The 24699-nt window shown below is 34.1% G+C and overlaps 1 protein-coding gene across 1 annotated transcript in view; it reads left to right on the forward strand.

Annotated features, from left to right (window-relative positions):
• Nucleotides 1-24699, forward strand: part of LOC133179281 (mucin-2-like) — an 87811-nt gene that overhangs the window by 42512 nt on the left and 20600 nt on the right. The gene's annotated exons all lie outside the window — the stretch shown is intronic.

The raw sequence follows: 24699 nt of genomic DNA on the forward strand, positions 1-24699 counted from the left end.
AAGGCTTAGTAACTATCTTATTCTGAACTTACTACTATACGAGATAAATAAAACTGCATGCCTGTCCATCACTATAAATGTATATTCAGTGCTTATAATATATTTACTTGAATTAGCTACCTAGCATATATAGTATTTTTTTTTAGATATATACATGTGTAAATCAATTAACTGTCAATACAGACTTACACTACACTGGTAACTTTAAACTATACATGCACTGGAAGCGGTAACTAACGTACTCTTACATTTAGAAGAGTGAATATGGAACGTCTAAAAATGTTGATATGGAGAGTGTATATGTTTCTAACATCATCGATACTATTTCCGCCTTTATCTCGAAAGTTCTATTCTCACTTACAAGTCAGAGTTATCTTTCTTTGCCCACTAGGTAAATAGGGAAAATGAGGGTACCAAAAATCTACAAAATGTGGAATCTGATTTCAAAACAAATCATATATCTAGTATTTGTAGAATAACCTCTGTTATACGTAATAATATCTTGAAAAAATATTAAAAAACAAAAAAGTTGAAAATTGTCCAAACACAAGTTCACTTCCGGTTCGGACAGGAAGTACCGGAAACACACGAAAACAACTTCGAAACAAAGAGAATGTCATGATCTAATACTCCTGTAAATTTCACATCTTTATCTCAAACCGTTCCCGAGAAAAATTCAGGACAAAAGTCCATTTAAAAATTGGAAATTCGGCCGTAACTTCGGACCGGAAGTGAATTTTTCAAAAAACGGAATTTTATATAAACTTCATATATCAGCCTACTATCATGTGAAAAATTGTGAAAATCTATCCAACCATCTCTGAGTAATCGCGCTCACAAAATTTGGGAGGAATAATAATAATAATAATAAAAAGAAACAATACAATCACTATAAGTCTTCCGTTGTGAACGGAAGACTTAACTAGAAACTCATTGCGAGCAATGAGAGGTCTTCCGTTAGATTCTGAAAATAAAAACGGAAATTCAAGCTGAAAAAGTGATAAAAGAAATTCAGACACTCTAGAGAATTAACCCTGGTCGTCAGCGTGAAAATCCAACGTGCTAACCATTAACCAGTCACTTTTTTGCACCACTTCCCGTCACAACCGGAAGAAACAGCGATACAAGATTTTCTCACGATTCAAATAAATTGATGACTGACTATCAGTCCTGAAAGTTTTAGACTTCAGTTGTTTACTGTTGCCGAGCAATATTGTGAGAACAAATTCTAATTTTGAGGACAGCAAAACACGCGACCGAAAGTGAATTTAAAAAAGTCTCTGACTTTTCTCTGGATATCTGCAGTATTTACAATGTATATCAAATCATTTCAAGTACTTTATCGATAATCAATATTTATGAGAAAGTTAAATATGAAAATAACGTAGTTTATCTCATAAAACCGGAAGTTGACGTTTTTGTTTCCGGTGGAATCTAACATATTTCAAAACAGCGAAAGAGATGAAATAATGTGATGCAAGTTTTGATTTAAAAAAGAAAAGATAAAATTTTGATTTCTTTGATCACTTCCCGTGACAAGCGGAGTGACGACTGACGCGTTTAACCCAAATGGTTTCGCTTACTCCTCAAGGTCTATCACTCATAAAAGTTTGGTGTTTTAATCTTTCACCTGTTTTTGAGATCTCGCTCAGACAACTCATTTTGAGGACAGGAAAACACGCGAGCGGAAGTGAATTTTTGAAAGATATTTGAGGTTACTCTAGACATTTGCAGTCTGAATGACATATTTAAAATTCATTTCAAATACTTTATCTAGAAAAAAAAATATTGATGGAAAAGTAAAATACTCAAATTATGTAGTTCTTCTCTTATAACCGGAAGTTGTCGTTTTTGTTTCCGGTGGGACCAACATCTTTCGAATCTGCGAAAAAGATGCAATAAAGTGATGCAATTTTTAATTTAAAAAAAAAAGTTAAAACTTTCGATTTCTTTGATCACTTCCTGTGAAGGCCGGAAGTGACGGCTGACGCTCTGAACCCAAATGTTTTTGCCTATATCTTAAGCTCTGTTGCTCATATAAGTTTGGTGTCTTAATCTCTCACCGTTTCTGAGATCTTGCTCAGACAACTTTTCATTTTGAGGACAGGAAATCACGCGACCGGAAGTGAATTTTTCAAAGATATTTGACATTACTCTAGATATTTGCAGTCTAAATAACATATTTAAAATTCATTTCAAATACTTTATCTACAAAGGATATTAATGGGAAAGAAAAATACTCAAATTATGTAGTTTTTCTCTTATAACCGGAAGTTGACGTTTTTGTTTCCGGTGGGACCAACATATTTCGAAACTACAAAAGAGGTGCAATAATGCGATGTAAGTATTGATTTAAAAAAAGAAAGTTGAAATTTTACGATATCTTTGATCACTTCCGTAAACGAGCGGAAGTGCCGACGACGAACGAAAATGCGATTCTGCAAATTTGGAAGTCACGTTCTATGCTCTCCAATAAGTCTCCAGTTCATATCTTTAGCCATTCTTGAAAAAAAGGGGCGACAAAATCTCATTTTAAAATCAGGAAATTGCCCGTAACTTGGAACCAAAATGGAATTTTCCAAATTTTTCTTGTGATGAAACAAGTTCATACAATGACCAATTTTTTCTGAAAGTTTCACGGAGAACCAATGAATAGTTTTCGATAAAACGCCTGCACAAAATTTGGTCAAAAAAAAAATAATAATAATAATAAGAATAATAATAATAAGAAACAGTAGAATCACTATAAGGTCTTCCGTGAAAACGGAAGACCTTAACTAGATGAGATCTCGTTGCGAGCAACGAGTGGGTCTTCCGTCCGATTTTTGATAAGATGAGATAAGAATTTGACTGAGATTTTCGTTCGAATATAATGATATAAATAAATTGTTAAGACGAACAATTTTGCTATAATAATGTTTGACAAAATATTGATCATTAAAGGGTTATAGATTAAAGACGTTCGGCTCTTCTTGGCCCCTAATGTGAGGGGTCAGCCCCTTTTTCTTGATATAATCTTAAAGCTCTCATGATTTTGAACACCTTTTGTTCAACAACTAGTCAGAAATTCTTTTTTGTTTTCGGGATATATGCAAAAGAAATATTAAGGGCCGGCCCTTCAAGTCCTAAATGGGGACGTCTGGCAAAAATTCAAAGAGTGCATATTGTTCAGAATATTATTTTGAACGTCTTTTGTTCAATACTGTCTATCAAAATATTCTTCCTTTTCGGGACATATTGCGCCAATGATTATGCAATCTGACCCCCTAAAGACCCCTTATTGCGTAATATATGATATCAGCATCATGTTATTTAGATAAAGTGTGTGAAGAAGAACTATTTCGCCTCAGTAATATATTACAAAATATTGATCATTAAAGAGCCCCTCTCGGCCCCTTATTTAATAGGTCAGACCCTTTTCCTTGATATCACCTTAAAGCTCTCATGATTTTTTACACTTTTTATTCATCAACTAGTCAGAAATACTTTTTCGTTTCTGAGATATTCGCGGCCCTTCAACTCCATAATGGGGATGTTTAGCAAAAAATGAAAGGTTGCGTCCTGTTTAGAACATTATTTTGGACATCTTTTGTTCAATATTGCTTATCAAAACATTTCCCACTTTTGAGATATAAAGCGTCAAAGATTTAGCATTCTGGCCCCTTATGGCCCCTAGTTATGTAACATATTATGTGAATATCATAATATATAGTCCTAAATTGTTGAGATAAACATTTTTGCTTCAGTAATGCATTACAAAATATTGATCGTTAAAGAGTTATTGATTAAAGACTTTCGGCCCTTCTCAGCCCCTAATGTGATAAGTCAGCCCTTTTTCTTTGATATCATATAAAAGATCTTGTAATTCTACACAATTTCTGTTCAATATGTTTTAACAAAATACTCATAGTTAAAAAGTTATCGTAAGAAATGTCTCTAAAATTCACTCATGTTTCGTGTCCTAAATTTTGACCCCTACCGAGCTTCCATACTAGGCACTTCCGGAAGATTTGAAAACCCAGGTGATCAATGGCAACATGTCCTCTATCATCGCTGAAAATTTCAGCACTCTAGCTTTAATCGTTTTTGAGTTCCATTGCAGACAAGAAGGTCCTCTGAATTTTGATTAAAGGGCGATAACTTCCGACCAGAAGTGAATTTCAAAAAAATGAGAAAAACGTATAAGGTTCAGACAAAGATACATCTTCCCTGAAATTTTCAAGTAAATCGATCGAGCCAACTCCGAGAAATCTTCTGCACAAAAATTGTAAAGAAAAAAAAAGAATAATAATAATAACTAGATGGTTCTCGTTGCGAGCAACGAGTGGGTCTTCCGTCTGATTTTGGATAAGATTAGTCAAGATCTTGACTGTGATATTCGTCTATAAAAAGTGAAAGGATGCATATTGTTTAAAACATTATTCTGAGCATCTTTTGTTCAATATTGCTTATCAAAATATTTCCCCTTTTCGAGATATAGTGTCAAAGATTTAGAATTCTGGTCCCTTATGGCCCCTTTTTACGTAACATATGATCAAAATTTAATAATATATAGTTGCAGAATGTTAAGATAAACATTTTTGCTTCAGTAGTTTATAACAAAATATTGATCATTTAAGAGTTAAAAATGAAAGACTTTCGGCCCCTCTGAGCCCCTAATTTGAGGAGTCAGCCCTTTTATCTTGATATCAAATAAAAGGTCTTGTGATTTTGAAGACTTTTTGTTCAACAACTATTCAGAAATTTCCTTTTGTTTAAGAGATATCTAGAATAACAATATTTAGGGGCCAGCCCTCCAACTCCTTAATGGGGATGTCTTGCAAAAATAAAAAGGGTGTATATTGTTTAGAACATTATTTTGAACATCTTTTGTTCAATATTGCTTATCAAAATATTTCCCCTTTTCGAGATATAAAGTGTCATAGATTTTGCATTCTGGCCCCTTATGGCCCCTTATTACGTAACATATGATCTAAATTTTCTAATATATAGTTGCAGAATGTTAAGATGAACATATTTGCTTCAGTAATTTATAACAAAATATTGATCATTAAAAAGTTCTAGATGAAAGACTTTCGGCCCTTCTGAGCCCCTAACTTGAGGGGTCAGCCCCTTTTTCATGATATCAGTTAAAAGGTCTTGTGATTTTGAAGACTTTTTGTTCAACAACTATTCAGAAATTTCCTTTCGTTTAAGAGATATATAGAATAACAATATTTAGGGGCCAGCCCTCCAACTCCTTAATGGGGATATCTTGCAAAAATTAAAAGGGTGTATTTTGTTTAGAACATTATTCTGAACATCTTTTGTTCAATATTGTTTATCAAAATATTTCCCCTTTTCGAGATATAAAGTGTCAAAGATTTTGCATTCTGGCCCCTTATGGCCCCTAATTACGTAACATATGATCAAAATTTTCTAATATATAGTTGCAGAATGTTAAGATGAACATATTTGCTTCAGTAATTTATAACAAAATATTGATCATTAAAAAGTTCTAGATGAAAGACTTTCGGCCCTTCTGAGCCCCTAATTTGAGGGGTCAGCCCCTTTTTCTTGATATTAAATAAAAGGTCTTCTGATTTTAAAGATTTTTTGTTCAATATGTTTTAACAAAATACTTCTATTTAAAATGTTATAATCAGAAATGTCTCTAAAATTCACTCATAAATCACGTCCTAAATTTTGACCCCTACCGAGCTTCCATACTTCGCACTTCCGGAAAATTTGAAAACCAAGGTGCACATCTAGAACATGTCCTCTATCACCACTGAAAGTTTCAACACTCTAGCATTTGTCGTTCTTGAGTTTTTGTGCAGACACAAGGTCTATGTAAAAATCGATCAAAGGGCGATAACTTCTGACCGGAAGTGATTTTTCAAAAACTGAAGCGGCGTTATAAACTTCAGATAGCAACGCATTAACCCTGAAAATTTGAAGCAAATCGATCGAGAAATCTCCGAGATATCTTCTGCACAAAATCGGTAAGGAAAAAAAAAAGAATAATAACTAGATGGTTCTCGTTGCGAGCAACGAGTGGGTCTTCCGTCTGATTTTGGATAAGATTAGTCAAAATCTTGACTGAGATATTCGTCTGTAAAAAGTGAAAGGATGCATATTGTTTAAAACATTATTCTGAGCTTCTTTTGTTCATTATTGCTTATCAAAATATTTCCCCTTGATCGAGGTGTAAAAAATTTAGCATTCTGGCCCCTTATGGCCCCTTATTACGTAACATATGATCAAAGTTTTATAATATATAGTTGCAGAATGTTAAGATGAACATTTTTGCTTCAATAACTTATAACAAAATATTCATCATTAAAGAGTTATAGATGAAAGACTTTTGGCCCTTCTGAGCCCCTAATTTGAGGGGTCAGCCCCTTTTTCTTCATATCAAATGAAAGGTCATGTGAATTTGAAGACTTTTTGTTCAACAACTATTCAAAAATTTCCTTTCGTTTAAGAGATATATAGAATAACAATATTTAGGGGTCACCCCTCCAAGTCCTTAATGGGGATGTCTTGTAAAAATTATAAGGGTGTATATTGTTTAGTGCATTATTCTGAACATCTTTTGTTCAATATTGCTTATCAAAATATTTCCCCTTTTCGAGATATAATGTGTCAAAGATTTAGCATTCTGGCACCTTATGGCCCCTTATTACGTAACATATGATCAAAATGTTATAATATATAGTTGCAGAATGTTAAGATGAACATTTTTGCTTCAATTACTTATAACAAAATACTGATCATTAAAGAGTTATAGATGAAAGACTTTTGGCCCTTCTGAGCCCCTAATTTGAGGGATCAGCCCCTTTTTCTTCATATCAAATGAAAGGTCTTGTGATTTTGAAAACTTTTTGTTCAACAACCATTCAGAAATTTCCTTTCGTTTAAGAGATATGTAGAATAACAATATTTAGGGGCCAGCCCTCCAAGTCCTTAATGGGGATGTCTTGCAAAAATTAAAAGGGTGTATATTGTTCAGAACATTCTTCTGAACATCTTTTGTTCAATATTGCTTATCAAAATATTCCCCCTTTTCGAGATACAAAGTGTCAAAGATTTAGCATTCTGGCCCCTTTTGGCCCCTTATTACGTAACATATCATCAAAATTTTATAATATATAGTTGCAGAATGTTAAGATGGAAATTTTTGCTTCAGTAATTTATAACAAAATATTGATTATTAAAGAGTTATAGATAAAAGACTTTTGGCCCTTCTGAGTCCCTAATTTGAGGGGTCAGCCCCTTTTTCTTGATATCAAAAAAAAGGTCTTGTGATTTTGAAGACTTTTTGTTCAACAATTATTCAAAAATTTCCTTTCATTTAAGAGATATGTAGAATAACAATATTTAGGGGCCAGCCCTCCAAGTCCTTAATGGGGATGTCTTGCAAAAATTCAAAGGGTGTATATTGTTAAGAACATTATTCTGAACATCTTTTGTTCAATATTGCTTATCAAAATATTTCTCCTTTTCGAGATACAAAGTGTCAAAGATTTAGCATTCTGGCCCCTTTTGGCCCCTTATTACGTAACATATGATCAAAATTTTATAATATATAGTTGCAGAATGTTAAGATGAACATTTTTGCTTCAGTAATTTATAACAAAATATTGATCATTAAAGAGTTATAGATAAAAGACTTTTGGCCCTTCTGAGCCCCTAATTTGAGGGGTCAGCCCCTTTTTCTTGATATCAAATGAGAGGTCTTGTGATTTTAAAGACTTTTTGTTCAATATATTTTAACAAAATATTTTCATTTAAAATTTTATTATAAGAAATGTCTCTAAAATTCACTCAAATATTTCGTCCTAAATTTCGACCCCTACCGAGCCTCCATACTTCGCACTTCCGGAAAATTTGAAAACCAAGGTGCACATCTAGAACATGTCCTCTATCACCACTGAAAGTTTCAATACTCTAGCATTTGTCGTTCTTGAGTTTTTGTGCAGACACAAGGTCTATCTAAAAATCGATCAAAGGGCGATAACTTCTGACCGGAAGTGATTTTTCAAAAACTGAAGCGGCGTAATAAACTTCAGATAGCAACGCATTAACCCTGAAAATTTGAAGCAAATCGATCGAGCGGTCTCCGAGAAATCTTCTGCACAAAATCGGTAAGGAAAAAAAAAAGAATAATAATAATAAAAAGAAAAGTGAAAAATCAACAATAGAATAATAGAAGGGTCTTCCGCAGAAGACGGAAGACCCTAATAATAAAAGTGAAAAAGAAACAATAGAATAATAGAAGGGTCTTCCGTTGGAGACGGAAGACCCTAATAACAGAATGCCGTGTAAGGTTCACGTCAAAACATGGCTGGCGCAAAACAATTCCTGAATTTTCCCCTTCAATTCGAGCATTTCTGCATTGGACAGGGCTGATGGTTGTTTATGAGATGATAAACTATGTGTAAACTTTCTTAGTTTAGCGGAATCATGAACATTTTCGGCGTGATGAATAATTTGTTCACAGTAGTGATGAGGCTTTCGCGCACCTGCAGGAGCGGATCCAAGGATTTACAAATTAATAAAATTTAATAGAAATGAAGTTTTAATACTTTTAAATAGTATTTAATGAAATTATTAATATGCAAGTAATAGATATACAAGAAAACGTGAAATGCTAATGAATGCAGCTGACAATCACTACTTTGTAAAGATAAATTAATTCTAAATAAAATAATTATAAATTCTATAGACAAAACAGAAGAAGAATGAATGGTAGCAAAATATCAAATCACATCAGGGGAACTGAATTTTATTAATGAAACTCTTAAGAAGTTCCTTATAAGTTGTGAATTTTATATCTGTGTATTCTACCTGGTTGCCTCGAGGAAGGGGGGGGGGGTCTTGAACATAAACATGTAAATTACCATTATTTTATAGAAAGAATTAAGGCTTATAATTTTGAAAACGTCAAGAAGAGTTGCTTGTGATATGAAGTTCAAGGTCATTTTATAAATAATCCAAAACATAAAAGCGAAAAAGAGAAAATGGGGGGCGGGGGTGTTTAAATATGACAATGTCTTCTACAGTTGACAAAAAAAGAGAGGCGAATAAAATGCACACACATATCATATACAACCGTTTTTATTTAATATAAACTCGTTTCCATGGCAACAGGAAGGTTTTTCTGGCCTATCCCAATCACCAGGTAGGTGTTACCTCTACACCGCGTCCTACGTGAATGAGCGCTGAGCAGTCCCCGCATACTATATATACGGGGAAAAAATCAATATTTTGTAGTGTTTTGAGATACGTTGGTCCTACGTTTTCAGAAATTCTAAGATATTTAAAGATATTTAATTCCTTCTTAATCCTATCAAGAAACTGGTGATACGTAAAATCTTCAAAGAGGGGCCTTTACGTACCCTATGAATATTACAGAAAAAAGAAGTTAGAAAGACGAAGAAATTGAAAAAATCGACATTTTAATCCAATTTCTGTGACGACCGGAAGTATTGACGACGAAAAGAATATTCATGGTGACATCCACAAGTCATTATCTATGAAATCTGACAGATTTAACTTTCATATCTTAAGGTGTTCTGGAGAAATGGAGCGGACAAAGTCCTTTACAAAATTTCGTCTATACAATAATATTAAGAATACTAGAAACTCATTGCGAGCAATGAGAGGTCTTGCGTCCGATTCTGAAAATAAAAACGAAAATTCAAGCTGAAAAAGAGATAAAAGAAATTCAGACACTCTGGAAATTTAACCCTGGTCGTCAGCGTGAAAATTCAACTTGCTAACGTTAACCATTCATTTTTTACATCACTTCCGGTCACGACCGGAAGTACCGGAAGTAACGGCAATACAAGATTTTCTCACGATTCATATAACTGATGACTGACCATCAGTCCTGAAAGTTTTAGACTTCAGTCGTTTACTGTTGCCGAGCAATATTGTGAGATCAAATTCTAATTTTGAGGACAGGTAAACACGAGACCGGAAGTGAATTTTATAAAAATCTTTGACTTTTCTCTAGACATTTGCAGTATATACAACATACATAAAGTCATTTCAAGTACTTTATCAATGAGCAATATTTATGAGAAAGTTAAATATCAAAGTAAAGTAGTTTATCTCCTAAAACCGGAAGTTGACGTTTTTGTTTCCGTTGGAATCTAACATATTTCCAAACAGCGAAAGAGATGCAATAAAGTGATGCAAGCATTAATTTAAAAAAAGAAAAGTTAATTTTTTTTTTTAGATTTCTTTGATCACTTACTGTGACAAGCGGAAGTGACGACTGACGCGTTTCACCCAAATGGTTTTGCCTACTCCTCAAGGTCTATAAATCTTAAAAGTTTGGTGTTTTAATCTTTTACTTGGTTTTGAGATCTCGCTCAGACAACTTCACATTTTGAGGACAGGAAAACATGCGACCGGAAGTGAATTTTTGAAAGATATTTACGATTACTTTAGACATTTGCAGTCTGAATAACATATTTAAAATTCATTTCAAATACTTTTTCTAGAAAAAATATTGTTGGAAAAGTAAAATACTCAAATTATGTAGCTTTTCTCTTATAACCGGAAGTTGTCACTTTTGTTTCCGGTGAGACCAACATCTTTCGAATCTGCGAAAAAGATGCAATAAAGTGATGCAATTTTTAATTAAAAAAAGAAAAGTTGAAATTTTCGATTTCTTTGATCACTTCCTGTGACGACCGGAAGTGACGGCTGACGCTCTGAACCCAAATGCTTTTGCCTACATCTTAAGGTTTGTTGCTCATATAAGTTTGGTGTCTTAATCTCTCACCGTTTCCGAGATCTTGCTCAGAGAACTTCTCATTTTGAGGACAGGAAAACACGCGACCGGAAGTGAATTTTACAAAGATATTTGACGTGACTCTAGATATTTGCAGTCTAAATAACATATTTAAAATTCATTTCAAATACTTTATCTACAAAGGATATTAATGGGAAAGAAAAATACTAAAATTATGTAGTTTTTCTCTTATAACGGGAAGTTAACGTTTTTGTTTCCAGTGGGACCAACATATTTCGAAACTACATAAGAGATGCAATAATGTGATGTAAATATTGATTTAAAAAAAGAAAGTTGAAATTTTACGATTTCTTTGATCACTTCCTGTGACGACCGGAAGTGCCGACGACGAACGGAAAGGCAATTCTGCAAATTTAGAAGTCACGTTCTATGCTCTCTAATAAGTCTCCAGTTCATATCTTTAGCCATTCTTGAGAAAAAGGGGCGACAAAATTTCATTTTAAAATCAGGAAATTGCCCATAACTTGGAACCAAAATGGAATTTTCCAAATTTTCCTTGTGATGAACAAAGTTCATACAATGACTGACTTTTCCTGAAAGTTTCATTGAAAACGACTGAATACTTTTCGAGAAATCGCGTGCACAAAATTTGGTCAAAAAAAAGAATAATAATAATAATAACTAGATGAGATCTCGTTGCGAGCAACGAGTAGGTCTTCCGTCCGATTTTTCGATAAGATGAGATAGGATTTTGTCTATGATCTTTGTTAAAAATAATAATATATAGACTTCCCTAATTAGATTTCATTCTTTTGATTTATATAACATTATCAAAGAGCTATAGATGACATGCTTTTGGCCCCTCTGAGCCCCTAGTTTGAGGGGTCAACCCTTTTTTGATATCAAATGAAAGGTCTTGTGATTTTGAAGAATTTTTGCTCAACAACTATTCAGAGATTTCTTTTCGTTGTGAAGATATGCTGAATGGAAATATTTAGGGGCCACCCCTCCAGGACCTTAATGGGGCCGTTTAACAAAAATTGAAAAGGTGCATATTGTTTAGAACATTATTCTGACCATCTTTTGTTCAGCATTGCATATCGAAATATTCTCCCTTTTCGAGATATAAAGCGTCAAAGATTTAGCATTCTGGCCCCTTTTGACCCTTTATTACGTGACATATGATCAGAATTTTATCATATATTGTTGTAAATCTTTAAGATAAGCATCTTTGCTTCAGTAATGTGTTACCGATTATTGATCATTAAAGAGTTATAGATGAAAGAGTATTGGCCCCTCTGAGCCCCTAATTTGAACGGTCAGCCCCCTCTTCTTGATATCAAATAAAAGGTCTTGTGATTTTGAAGACTTTTTGTTCAACAACTATTCAGAGATTTCTTTTCGTTGTGGAGATATGCTGAATGGAAATATTTAGGGGCCACCCCTCCAAGTCCTTAATGGGGCCGTTTGACAAAAATTGAAAGGGTGCATATTGTTTAGAACATTATTCTGACCATCTTTTGTTCAGTATTGCTTATCAAAATATTCTCCCTTTTCGAGATATAAAGCGTCAAAGATTCAGCATTCTGGCCCCTTGTGACCCCTTATTACGTAACATATGATCAGAATCTTATCATATATTGTTGTAAATTGTTAAGATAAACATTTTTGCTTCAGTAATGTATAACAAAATATTGATCGTTAAAGAGTTATAGATGATAGACTTTTGGCCCCTCTCAGCCCCTAACCTGAGGGGTCAGCCCCTTTTCCTTGATATAAAATGAAAGCACTTATCATTCTCCACAACTTTTGTTATATATGTTTTAACAAAATATTTGCAGGTATAAAGATATGATAGAAAACTTGTCAAATTTTGCGAGATGCTTGTGAGCCTATTTTTCAAGCCCAGGCGAGCTTTGGCGCCTTTTGCGCTGGAAAGATATGGACGCAAAAAAGCACATCTACAATCCCTCCTCTACCTTCACTGAGAATCTCAACTCAATATCTTTATTCGTTTTGGAGTGATTACCAGGACAAGCCGACCCTCTGAAAATCAGATAATTGTTTATATCTCACGACCGGAAGTGACGTCATCAATATAAAAAATTTCCAATAAGGTTCAGATCAATATCTATCAGATCTAAAATTTTCATAAAAATCGATCGAGTCGTTTCCGAGAACTCGCTTGCACAAAATCGGTAAGAAAAAAAAAGAATAATAATAATAATAATAGGGAAAAAGAAACCGAACGAAAACAATAAGGTCTTCCGCTGGAGACGGAAGACCTTAATAATAGGGAAAAAGAAACCGAACGAAAACAATAAGGTCTTCCGTTGGAGACGGAAGACCTTAATAACAGAATGCGTGTAAGGTTCACGTCAAAACATGGCTGACGCAAAACAATTCCTGAATTTTCCCCTTCAATTCGAGCATTTCTGCACTGGACAGGGCTGATGGTTGTTTATGAGATGATAAACTATGTGTAAACTTTCTTAGTTTAGCGGAATCATGAACATTTTCGGCGTGATGAATAATTTGTTTACAGTAGTGATGAGGCTTTCGCGCACCTGCAGGAGCGGATCCAAGGATTTACAAATTAATAAAATTTAATAGAAATGAAGTTTTAATACTTTTAAATATTATTTAATGAAATGATTAATATGCAAGTAATAGATATACAAGAAAACGCGAAATGCTAATGAATGCAGCTGACAATCACTATTTTCTAAAGATAAATTAATTCTAAATAAAATAATTATAAATTCTATAGACAAAACAGAAGAAGAATGAATGGTGGCAAAATATCAAATCACATCAGGGGAACTGGATTTTATTAATGAAACCCTTAAGAAGTTCCTTATAAGTTGTGAATTTTATATCTGTGTATTCTACCTGGTTGCTTCGAGGAAGGGGGGGGGTCTTGAACATAAACATGTAAATTACCATTTTTTGCAGAAAGAATTAAGCCTTATAATTTTGAAAACTTCAAGAAGAGTTGCTTGTGATATGAAGGTCAAGGTCATTTTATTAAGAATCCAAAACATAAAAGCGAAAAGGAGAAAGGGGGGGGGGGGTCGGTAAAGATGACAATGTCTTCTACAGTTGACAAAAAAGAGGGGCGAATAAAATGCGCACACATATCATATACAACCGTTTTTATTTAATATAAACTCGTTTCCATGGCATCAGGAAGATTTTTCTGGCCTATCCTAATCACCAAGTAGGTGTTAACTCTACTCCTCCTCTTACGTGAATGAGCACTGAGCAGTCCCCGCAAACTATATATACGGGGAAAAATCAATAGTTTGTAGTGTTTAAGAAACGTTGGTCCTACGTTTTCGGAAATTCTAAGATATTTTAAGATATTTAATTCCTTCTTAATCCTATCAAGAAACCGGTAATACGTAAAATCTTCAAAGAGGGGCCTTTACATACCCTATGAATATTACAGAAAAAAGAGGTTAGAAAGACGAAGAAATTGGAAAAATCGACTTTTTAATCCAATTTCTGTGACGACCGGAAGTATTGACGACGGAAAGAATATACATGGTGACATCTACAAGTCATTATCTATGACATCTGACAGAGTTAACTTTCATGTCTTAAGCTGTTCTGGAGAAATGGAGCGGACAAGGTCCTTTACAAAATTTCGTCTATACAATAATATTAAGAATATAACAGAATGCGTGTAAGGTTCACGTCAAAACATGGCTGACGCAAAACAATTCCTGAATTTTCCCCTTCAATTCGAGCATTTCTGCACTGGACAGGGCTGATGGTTGTTTATGAGATGATAAACTATGTGTAAACTTTCTTAGTTTAGCGGAATCATGAACATTTTCGGCGTGATGAATAATTTGTTTACAGTAGTGATGAGGCTTTCGCGCACCTGCAGGAGCGGATCCAAGGATTTACAAATTAATAAAATTTAATAGAAATGAAGTTTTAATACTTTTAAATATTATTTAATGAAATGATTAATATGCAAGTAATAGATATACAAGAAAACGCGAAATGCTAATGAATGCAGCTGACAATCACTATTTTCTAAAGATAAATTAATTCTAAATAAAATAATTATAAATTCTATAGACAAAACAGAAGAAGAATGAATGGTGGCAAAATATCAAATCACATCAGGGGAACTGGATTTTATTAATGAAACCCTTAAGAAGTTCCTTATAAGTTGTGAATTTTATATCTGTGTATTCTACCTGGTTGCTTCGAGGAAGGGGGGGGGGGGTCTTGAACATAAACATGTAAATTACCATTTTTTGCAGAAAGAATTAAGCCTTATAATTTTGAAAACTTCAAGAAGAGTTGCTTGTGATATGAAGGTCAAGGTCATTTTATTAAGAATCCAAAACATAAAAGCGAAAAGGAGAAAGGGGGGGGGGGGTCGGTAAAGATGACAATGTCTTCTACAGTTGACAAAAAAGAGGGGCGAATAAAATGCGCACACATATCATATACAACCGTTTTTATTTAATATAAACTCGTTTCCATGGCATCAGGAAGGTTTTTCTGGCCTATCCTAATCACCAAGTAGGTGTTAACTCTACTCCTCCTCTTACGTGAATGAGCACTGAGCAGTCCCCGCAAACTATATATACGGGGAAAAATCAATAGTTTGTAGTGTTTAAGAAACGTTGGTCCTACGTTTTCGGAAATTCTAAGATATTTTAAGATATTTAATTCCTTCTTAATCCTATCAAGAAACCGGTAATACGTAAAATCTTCAAAGAGGGGCCTTTACATACCCTATGAATATTACAGAAAAAAGAGGTTAGAAAGACGAAGAAATTGGAAAAATCGACTTTTTAATCCAATTTCTGTGACGACCGGAAGTATTGACGACGGAAAGAATATACATGGTGACATCTACAAGTCATTATCTATGACATCTGACAGAGTTAACTTTCATGTCTTAAGCTGTTCTGGAGAAATGGAGCGGACAAGGTCCTTTACAAAATTTCGTCTATACAATAATATTAAGAATACTAGATGAGATCTCGTTGCGAGCAACGAGTAGGTCTTCCGTCCGATTTTTCGATAAGATGAGATAGGATTTTGTCTATGATCTTTGTTAAAAATAATAATATATAGACTTCCCTAATTAGATTTCATTCTTTTGATTTATATAACATTATCAAAGAGCTATAGATGACATGCTTTTGGCCCCTCTGAGCCCCTAGTTTGAGGGGTCAACCCTTTTTTTGATATCAAATGAAAGGTCTTGTGATTTTGAAGAATTTTTGCTCAACAACTATTCAGAGATTTCTTTTCGTTGTGAAGATATGCTGAATGGAAATATTTAGGGGCCACCCCTCCAGGACCTTAATGGGGCCGTTTAACAAAAATTGAAAAGGTGCATATTGTTTAGAACATTATTCTGACCATCTTTTGTTCAGCATTGCATATCGAAATATTCTCCCTTTTCGAGATATAAAGCGTCAAAGATTTAGCATTCTGGCCCCTTTTGACCCTTTATTACGTGACATATGATCAGAATTTTATCATATATTGTTGTAAATCTTTAAGATAAGCATCTTTGCTTCAGTAATGTGTTACCGATTATTGATCATTAAAGAGTTATAGATGAAAGAGTATTGGCCCCTCTGAGCCCCTAATTTGAACGGTCAGCCCCCTCTTCTTGATATCAAATAAAAGGTCTTGTGATTTTGAAGACTTTTTGTTCAACAACTATTCAGAGATTTCTTTTCGTTGTGGAGATATGCTGAATGGAAATATTTAGGGGCCACCCCTCCAAGTCCTTAATGGGGCCGTTTGACAAAAATTGAAAGGGTGCATATTGTTTAGAACATTATTCTGACCATCTTTTGTTCAGTATTGCTTATCAAAATATTCGCCCTTTTCGAGATATAAAACGTCAAAGATTTAGCATTCTGGCCCCTTGTGATCCCTTATTACGTAACATATGATCAGAATCTAATCATATATTGTTGTAAATCGTTAAGATAAACATCTTTGCTTCAGTAATGTGTTACAAATTATTGATCGTTGAAGAGTTATAGATGAAAGACGTTTGGCCCCTCTGAGCCCTTAATTTGAGGGGTCAGCCCCTTTTTCTTGGCATCAAATGAAAAGTCTTGTGATTTTAAACATTTTTTGTTCAACAACTATTCAGAGATTTCTTTTCGTTGTGGAGATATGCTGAATGGAAATATTTAGGGGCCACCCCTCCAAGTCCTTAATGGGGCCGTTTGATAAAAATTGAAAGGGTGCATATTGTTTAGAGCATTATTCTGACCATCTTTTGTTCAGTATTGCTTATCAAAATATTCGCCCTTTTCGAGATATAAAGCGTCAAAGATTTAGCATTCTGGCCCCTTGTGACCCCTTATTACGTAACGTATGATCAGAATCTTATCATATATTGTTGTAAATTGTTAAGATAAACATCTTTGCCTCAGTAGTGTGTTACAAATTATTGATCGTTAAAGAGTTATAGATGAAAGACTTTTAGCCCCTCTGAGCCCCTAACTTGAGGGGTCAGCCCCTTTTTCTTGATATCATATGAAAGCACTTATCATTTTGCACAACTTTTGTTATATATGTTTTAACAAAATATTTACAGGTATAAAGATATGATAGAAAACTTACCAAAATTTGCGAGATGCTTGGGAGCCTATTTTTCGAGCCCAGGCGAGCTTTGGCGCCTTTTGCGCTGGAAAGATATGGACGCAAAAAAGCACATCTACAATCCCTCCTCTACCTTCACTGAGAATCTCAACTCAATATCTTTATTCGTTTTGGAGTGATTACCAGGACAAGCCGACCCTCTGAAAATCAGATAATTGTCTATATCTCACGACCGGAAGTGACGTCATCAATATAAAAAATTTCCAATAAGGTTCAGATCAATATCTATCAGATCTGAAAGTTTCATGAAAATCGACCGAGTCGTTTCCGAGAACTCGCGTGCACAAAATCGGTAAGAAAAAAAAAGAATAATAATAATAATAATAATAATAATAATAATAATAGGGAAAAAGAAACCGAACGAAAACAATAAGGTCTTCCGTTGGAGACGGAAGACCTTAATAATAATAAGAAACAGTAGAATCACTATAAGGTCTTCCGTGAAGACGGAAGACCTTAATAATAATAATAACTAGAGCAAAGCTCGTTGCAAAGCAACGAGTGGGTCTTCCTTCTTAGCGATTAGCTTGTAAGTTGACATCGTAATAAATGGATAAATATTTGTTTAATTTCCACCTAAAGGTTACATGTTTCTGTTTAGATTGTCAACTTTGCTAACATTCTCTTTCTTCTTTGACCCAAATATCAAGAGATCTCATCTCCGGAACTCTGAATCTGGAGTGAGCATGAGGATATATAATTCAACTGTACTCTCTCCAACAGTACTCTTGAAATTGTATCCAAAACACTAATACTCCCAGACCCTCATTTCTTGAACTTTGACTTTTGATTTTTAATTTCTAGACTTTTCTATTCATCTAACATCTTTGATGCAATCACGTTAGTAACACGTGCCACACTACAGAATCATCAGTGTTTTGCTACATCACTGTCATAATAATTGCTTGACAAAACATTTACACAGCATAACTACATAGTAAGTAATCCAAATGTGTTACTGATTGAGGATATCCATTGTTTGACAATCAGTAAGTAGAAAAATACTCTTACAAGAAATGCACAGGGATGATTTCAGTAAGACACTGTGTCACTTGTGGAAAATTTTAACATAACCTCTTTTTTAGCCTTTAACTTAAAAGTTAAACTTCATTAACTCAAAAACCGATATCTAAATACATGTACCATTTATATGTTGAAGTGAGTTGGTACTCCCAACCCCTTATTCTTAAGTTTTTACCCTGCATGGTTATCTGGAGTCATTGGATATCTTGATGTTTAATCTTGGTCCAGTTGAAATTAAGAAAAAATGGTTTTACTGTACTTCTTGGGTTCCTTTATTTAAATGTTTTACAAGGGGAGGGGGGGGGCACATATATTTAATTTTTTGTAACATGTTAAAATAATCTTTTACATGTACATGTATATTACACATATATTCAAGTCAATTTTTTAAATAAGAATTCATTAAAAATATTTGAATCCATTGAAGTTGATTGCAGTAGATATAATGTGAATTATGAGCCTAAGACACAACAAGCAAATTTAAAGAATAGTGGTCTCATTTTATCATTTGTCAACTGAAAAAGTTTGATGATAATAGGCCTGAAACTGTTCAAAATATGCCTCTAAATCATTTTGAAAAAGAATGGTTGCAAAATTTAAAAAGTAGGTAACCATGAGCTACTTTTGAGTAAACATGATATGAGGTCCTTAGATGCATCAACTGACAAAATTTGATGATCCTAGTCCTTATAGTAAGCAAAATATCAACATTTTAATAAATGAAATTTTTGGTCAACTTTGAAGTGACCTTGAGACCAAGCCCTTTGTCCCAGGGTGATTCCCCGTGCAAATTTTAATCTACAATATATCCTCATCCTTTTGTGAAAGTTTGGTGATAATCTGCCCAGTGGTTCTTGAGAAGAAGATTTTTTAGCAACCAGTACTTTTGGTTTTATTTACCTAATTATCTCCCCTTGTTTAAGGGTCATAACCCTAAGTTTACTATACACGGAAGCCCTTGGGCCATGGATACACTGTGACAAATTTGACAATAATTGGCCAAGGGGTTCTTGAGTTATGGCCCATATTCTAACAAGAGGCCCATGGGCCACAACGCTCACCTGAGTTACTTTGGCCCTGCTGTTCTTCACCAGACCCTCCCTCCCTTGTAATACTTACTGCCGCCCCACCCTACCCCCGGGGCCATGATTTGAACAAATTAGAATCTACACTACCCCAGGATGACTCTACATATATTTCAGTTTTTCTGGCCCAGTAGTTCTTGAGAAGAATATTTTTGAAGATTTTGTCCATATATTTTAAACTTAGATTCCCTATTGTGGCCCCGCCCTACCCCTGGGGCCATGATTTGAACAATTTAGAATCTACACTACCCCAGGATGACTCCACATAAGTTTCAGCTTTTCTGGCCCAGTGGTTCTTGAGAAAAAGACTTTTAAAGATTTTGCCTATATATTTCAATGTAAAAATTTGATTTCCTATTGTGGCCCCGCCCTACCCCCAGGGGCCATGATTTGAACAATTTAGAATCTATACTACCCCATGATGCTTCCACATAAATTTCAACTTTTCTGGCCCAGTGGTTCTTGAAAAGAAGATTTTTAAAGATTTTGCCTATATATTTCAATGTAAAACTTTGATTCCCTATTGTGGCCCCGCTCTACCCCCGGGGGCCATGATTTGAACAATTTAGAATCTACACTAACCCATGATGCTTCCAAATAAGTTTCAGCTTTTCTGGCCCTGTGGTTCTTGAGAAGATGATTTTTTAATGACCCCACCCTATTTTTGTCTTCTCTTGATTATCTCCCCTTGTAAAGGAGGTTTGTCCTTCATTTTAACAATTTAATTTCCCCTTCATCCAAGGATGCTGTGTACCAACCTCGGTTAAATTTGGCTCAGTGGTTCTTGAGAAGAAGATGAAAATATGAAAAGACAGACAGACGGACAGACGACAAACAACTGGTGATCAGAAAAGCTCACTTAAGCTTTCAGCTCAGGTGAGCTAAAAAGTTTACGTACACCGCACAAATGGCCATAGCATTAGCTCTTTGAGCCTTTGGCTCACAAGAGCTAAAAAGATAAAAAGAATTATGTATCTTAGCGTTGTCTATTTGTAATCAAAGTTATATTGAAATAAGACCAATTTCTTGATATAAAAAATTGCACTGTTGTAGTGCAAAAAAATTAATGATATTTTACATGTCGCTACAATATTCAAGAGAGGGCATGTTGCAAAATTTTGAATTAAATTAGAGGGGTTATGACTGTTTCATCGCTAATTATAGATGATCAATGCAAAAACACAAAGTTGAGAAATGCAATGTCATTGAAAGTCTTGGAGAGCACCGAGCTATTAAAAAAATATTTCTTCAGACAGGAAAATACCCAAAAAAGACTAAAATGTTTTAAGATGCTTCAGGGATTGCTTATACATGTCTAGGACAAAAGTGTTCAAATAGTAGTAGCTTTGTTAATGGAAGGATTAACATTTTTGATGACCCAGTCCATGCAATATCCCAGTACACAGCTTATCGCATGGATGTTGCTCCTATGGATTTTGCATTGTTTCCATACCTATTGCTTTACTGTGTAGACATAGATTTTAAGATCTCACTAATATTTGATACCCAACAATAGAAAAAAGTAACATGACTTGCTAGAGTTATTCAATTTTAAAGTAGGGAAAAGACATGTAAATGATAGAACTGAAAGGTATTTATGGCTGTGAAAAGCTCAGAAGGTTTGGAATCAGGTTGTCACATCCCCTAACATCAAAAAACATCAAATGCTTGCTCCGTGAATTCTTTGACTGCACAGTAAAAGTCGTATATTTTCAAAATTTTAGTAAATGGACCTGATTTTTTACATACAAATAAACAGATAAACAAAATATAAGAATTTAATCAGATAAATGTCATTTTTCAAAGTGCACAGTAAATTTTCTGTAAATCAATGTGTCCGTAAACTTTTCTAACAATCCTCTTTCATGTATATGCCCTTAGCACTGAAGTCATTTGAAATATGCACATATGTTAACACTTGTTGTTGTATATGCCAAAATAGCAGTTCTCTCTAAATTATTTTGTAAAAATACATATATTACAAGTTCTTAATGTATTAAGGCCTGATGTGTCCATAATCCTAGATGGAAGGACTTTTATCCTTGTGTGACTGTTTAAATTTCACTATGCTGCTTATTCTTTGTCATCTCCAAACAGATGCTCTTCTGGCAAATATTGTCATGCTTGGTATCAAATTTCAGTTATCAGATGGCAGTCACACCTATCCAAAAGAAATTGAAATTTCTCATTTAAAATTAAAAAAAAAACTGTACAACTTATAAATGATAAATAGCGATGTTAATTTTACTGGAACAGCTAAGTCGAACAGTCAGAGGCTTTAGTCAAATGAAAGTCGAGTACTCGTTGAAAGAACTGCGAACGATAGTATTGTTCTCCTGCCTACCTCCAAGTCAATTTTCAGAAGTTAACACATTTGAATGATTTTTCATATCTATATAGATATCTATATGAATTTTCATAAAACATTACTTCTTTGGGAAAACAAAGAGAGATAACTATATAATTTTGGTAAAACGTGTTTTTCACCATAGAAATCAATGGAAAACGGAAAACCTTTTTAAAACATCTCCCCCCCCCCCCCCCCCCCCCCCCGTGAAACAAAACTTCATTTTTACAGGTAATGTAAATCGGTATTTCACATATTCATACCAAAGCTTTTTGTGTTTCACGGGGGGTGGGGGAACATATGTTTACAGACAAAAACTGCAAAAATGCTTTTTTTTTTACCAGTTTCAAAGGGGTTTACTAGTAAATCAATGTATTCTATTAATAATATATGTTTAATTCTATATGAGTAAAACATAAGAAAAGATTTAAGGACCATTTATTCATATCCAAGAATATTTTAAAATGTGGTGATGCTTTAAAGCCCGATTTCAATGAAAAATATCGTCTACCCCCCTTATCTAAAGACCTGGAATTAGGGGTAATTAACTATTTCACACTGGTAATAAAATTATTAGTCAATTGGCATTGAACTGTTCTTTGCATTCAACAAAGATTTTATGGCCAAATTGCCATCAGTATTGAATTAAATGGGTGTAAAATGTAGGCGGGAATCGAGAATTAGCGTGCGTAGTTCTTTAAATTATTTTTTCATGTCATTTTCCTTTTTGTCTTTAAGAGACTACTAGCCTGTACAATATTTTAACTACGTTATAACCATTATACAACAAATTATTGAAACATTTATGTAGTAATAAATATATGTATCAAATGTATTTGATTTCAAATATAATATTTACTGCCAGTGTTTTTTTTCAGTACTTTGGGACTGGGGGCTGGGGCCCTCAGAATTGGGAATTTCAGCATCAATTAGGCTAAATTGGGAATCTCCCAGAAAGCCCAATCACTTAAAAGCATTGTCAAAAGCTTTGTTTTTGTCTTTGTATTACTTTAACAAACAATTGTTATAACTAATCAAGACTATTCTTGGTATGGATTATCTAATTACTTGCATCAAGAACAATAGTGGTATGAATGACCTAATTATGAAGAAATCCAAGGTGGCAGAGGATAGTTTTTTTAATGCCAAACATGTGCCAAGGGGGTACACATATACTTGCGATCCATAAAAACATGTACATGGGGACAGTTTTCCAGGGGCTAATTAATTACACTTCATATGCTCATGGCTCACAAATTATGTCAACAAATTACATGTAATCTGCCCATTAGAGTGCACATGTACCAAAAATGCACCTGGGGACTCCCCAAATTTTGGCTTGTTTTTCCAAGATTTGGGCCTCAGTCGCACCCATACAACCCACCCCCAGGCCCGAGCGAGCAGGATAAAACACCCAGCAGTCTGTAAATCAATGCATGTCCTAATGAAAATTCACCAATTGATATGGGGTCATTCACCTTCCCTCTGAGATACACATCTTCTTCTAAGGCCTACTGCTTTTCAGCTGAATTTCCTCTTCAACTGACCACGTGTCTTAGTTTTGCATTTACAACTCTGTATATAATAAGCGTCACAGTGACACCTACATGTTTCACATCACTTTTTTCAGCAAGCACTCTGCTACACTGCAAATGTGTCCCATAATTATTCTAATCATTCTTCTACATAAAATATCACATCAAACAGGGGATATCTCAGTTTTTCAAGAAATTTGACTGGGTCTTTAGTACAAAACTATCCCCTGCCACCTTTAACTTTCCAAATTTGCTTTTCAATTTAAACAACTTTCCATATTTAGAAAGTGCAATCAATTCTGAGTAAAAATATACTAAATATGTCTTATTTCAATGAAAAATAAAAAAGTTAGAGGCAAATAAGTGACCCCACCAATTGACGGTCAACCACCTTAACCCCATATTCTTTGTGTTACTTCAAAAATGACCAACTCCTACAATCCAAAAGAAACTATTTCTTATCAAAACAGTGTTTAATGGTAACTTTGATCAATTTCAAATGCAGCTACATATAAATTTCAATAAGAATTGCATGCCTTGATGAAATGTACTCACATGTAACACATACTCTCCTATTTTTGATGTTTTGAGAAATCCCATTTTACCTCTTAATTGCTTGAATTTATACATCTATAGCTTGTTTGCAAAAAGAAAAACTAATCTGTTTTTCAGGATATTTATTGTAATATACAAAAACCCCTCTTGCATCAAAGGTTCAAGAAGAAGTGTCCTGGAAATTGCAGCTATCTACCCTACCCCTCCAACCATTACCTGATTCTATTGAAAATTTACTGTGGAAATCTGATTTTCCTGACTGTCCTTTTTCTGAGTATATTACATTCAATTTCAACATATCTGAATGATCAAATACACGCATTTGATTCCCCTGAATATTTAAAGTGATCATCCTGTCCTTACTTGGCATTTGTGAGTAAATTTCAGGTGCTTAGTAGAATCCAATAATTACATGAAAATGTACATATTTTGGATTTTTTTTAAAATAATGAAAACTTTAAGTTCTATCACATTATGGAAGACAAATGAGGGGGAAAATGAAGAGGAGGGGGTATTTTTTTATGTAATCATCAATAGTAAAATGGGTCTAATTTGAAAAAAAATTAAAGCACTGCAATCTTTGAATAGATGTGGTTCTGTGAACTGATACTTTTGCATACTGAGTCAGACTCATTCTTTCTTTCAAAATAATGATATTTAGTGAAATACATGTAAAATAGAGTAAGTTTATGTAATTTCAGTGATATCGCAATAATTAAGCCCCTTTAATTTTAATTAATA

The sequence above is a fragment of the Saccostrea echinata genome, unplaced genomic scaffold (genome assembly GCF_033153115.1).
Source record: "Saccostrea echinata isolate AGI-Se365-2 ecotype Australia unplaced genomic scaffold, CSIRO_AGI_Sech_v1 ptg000004l, whole genome shotgun sequence".
Lineage (NCBI taxonomy): Eukaryota > Metazoa > Mollusca > Bivalvia > Ostreida > Ostreidae > Saccostrea > Saccostrea echinata.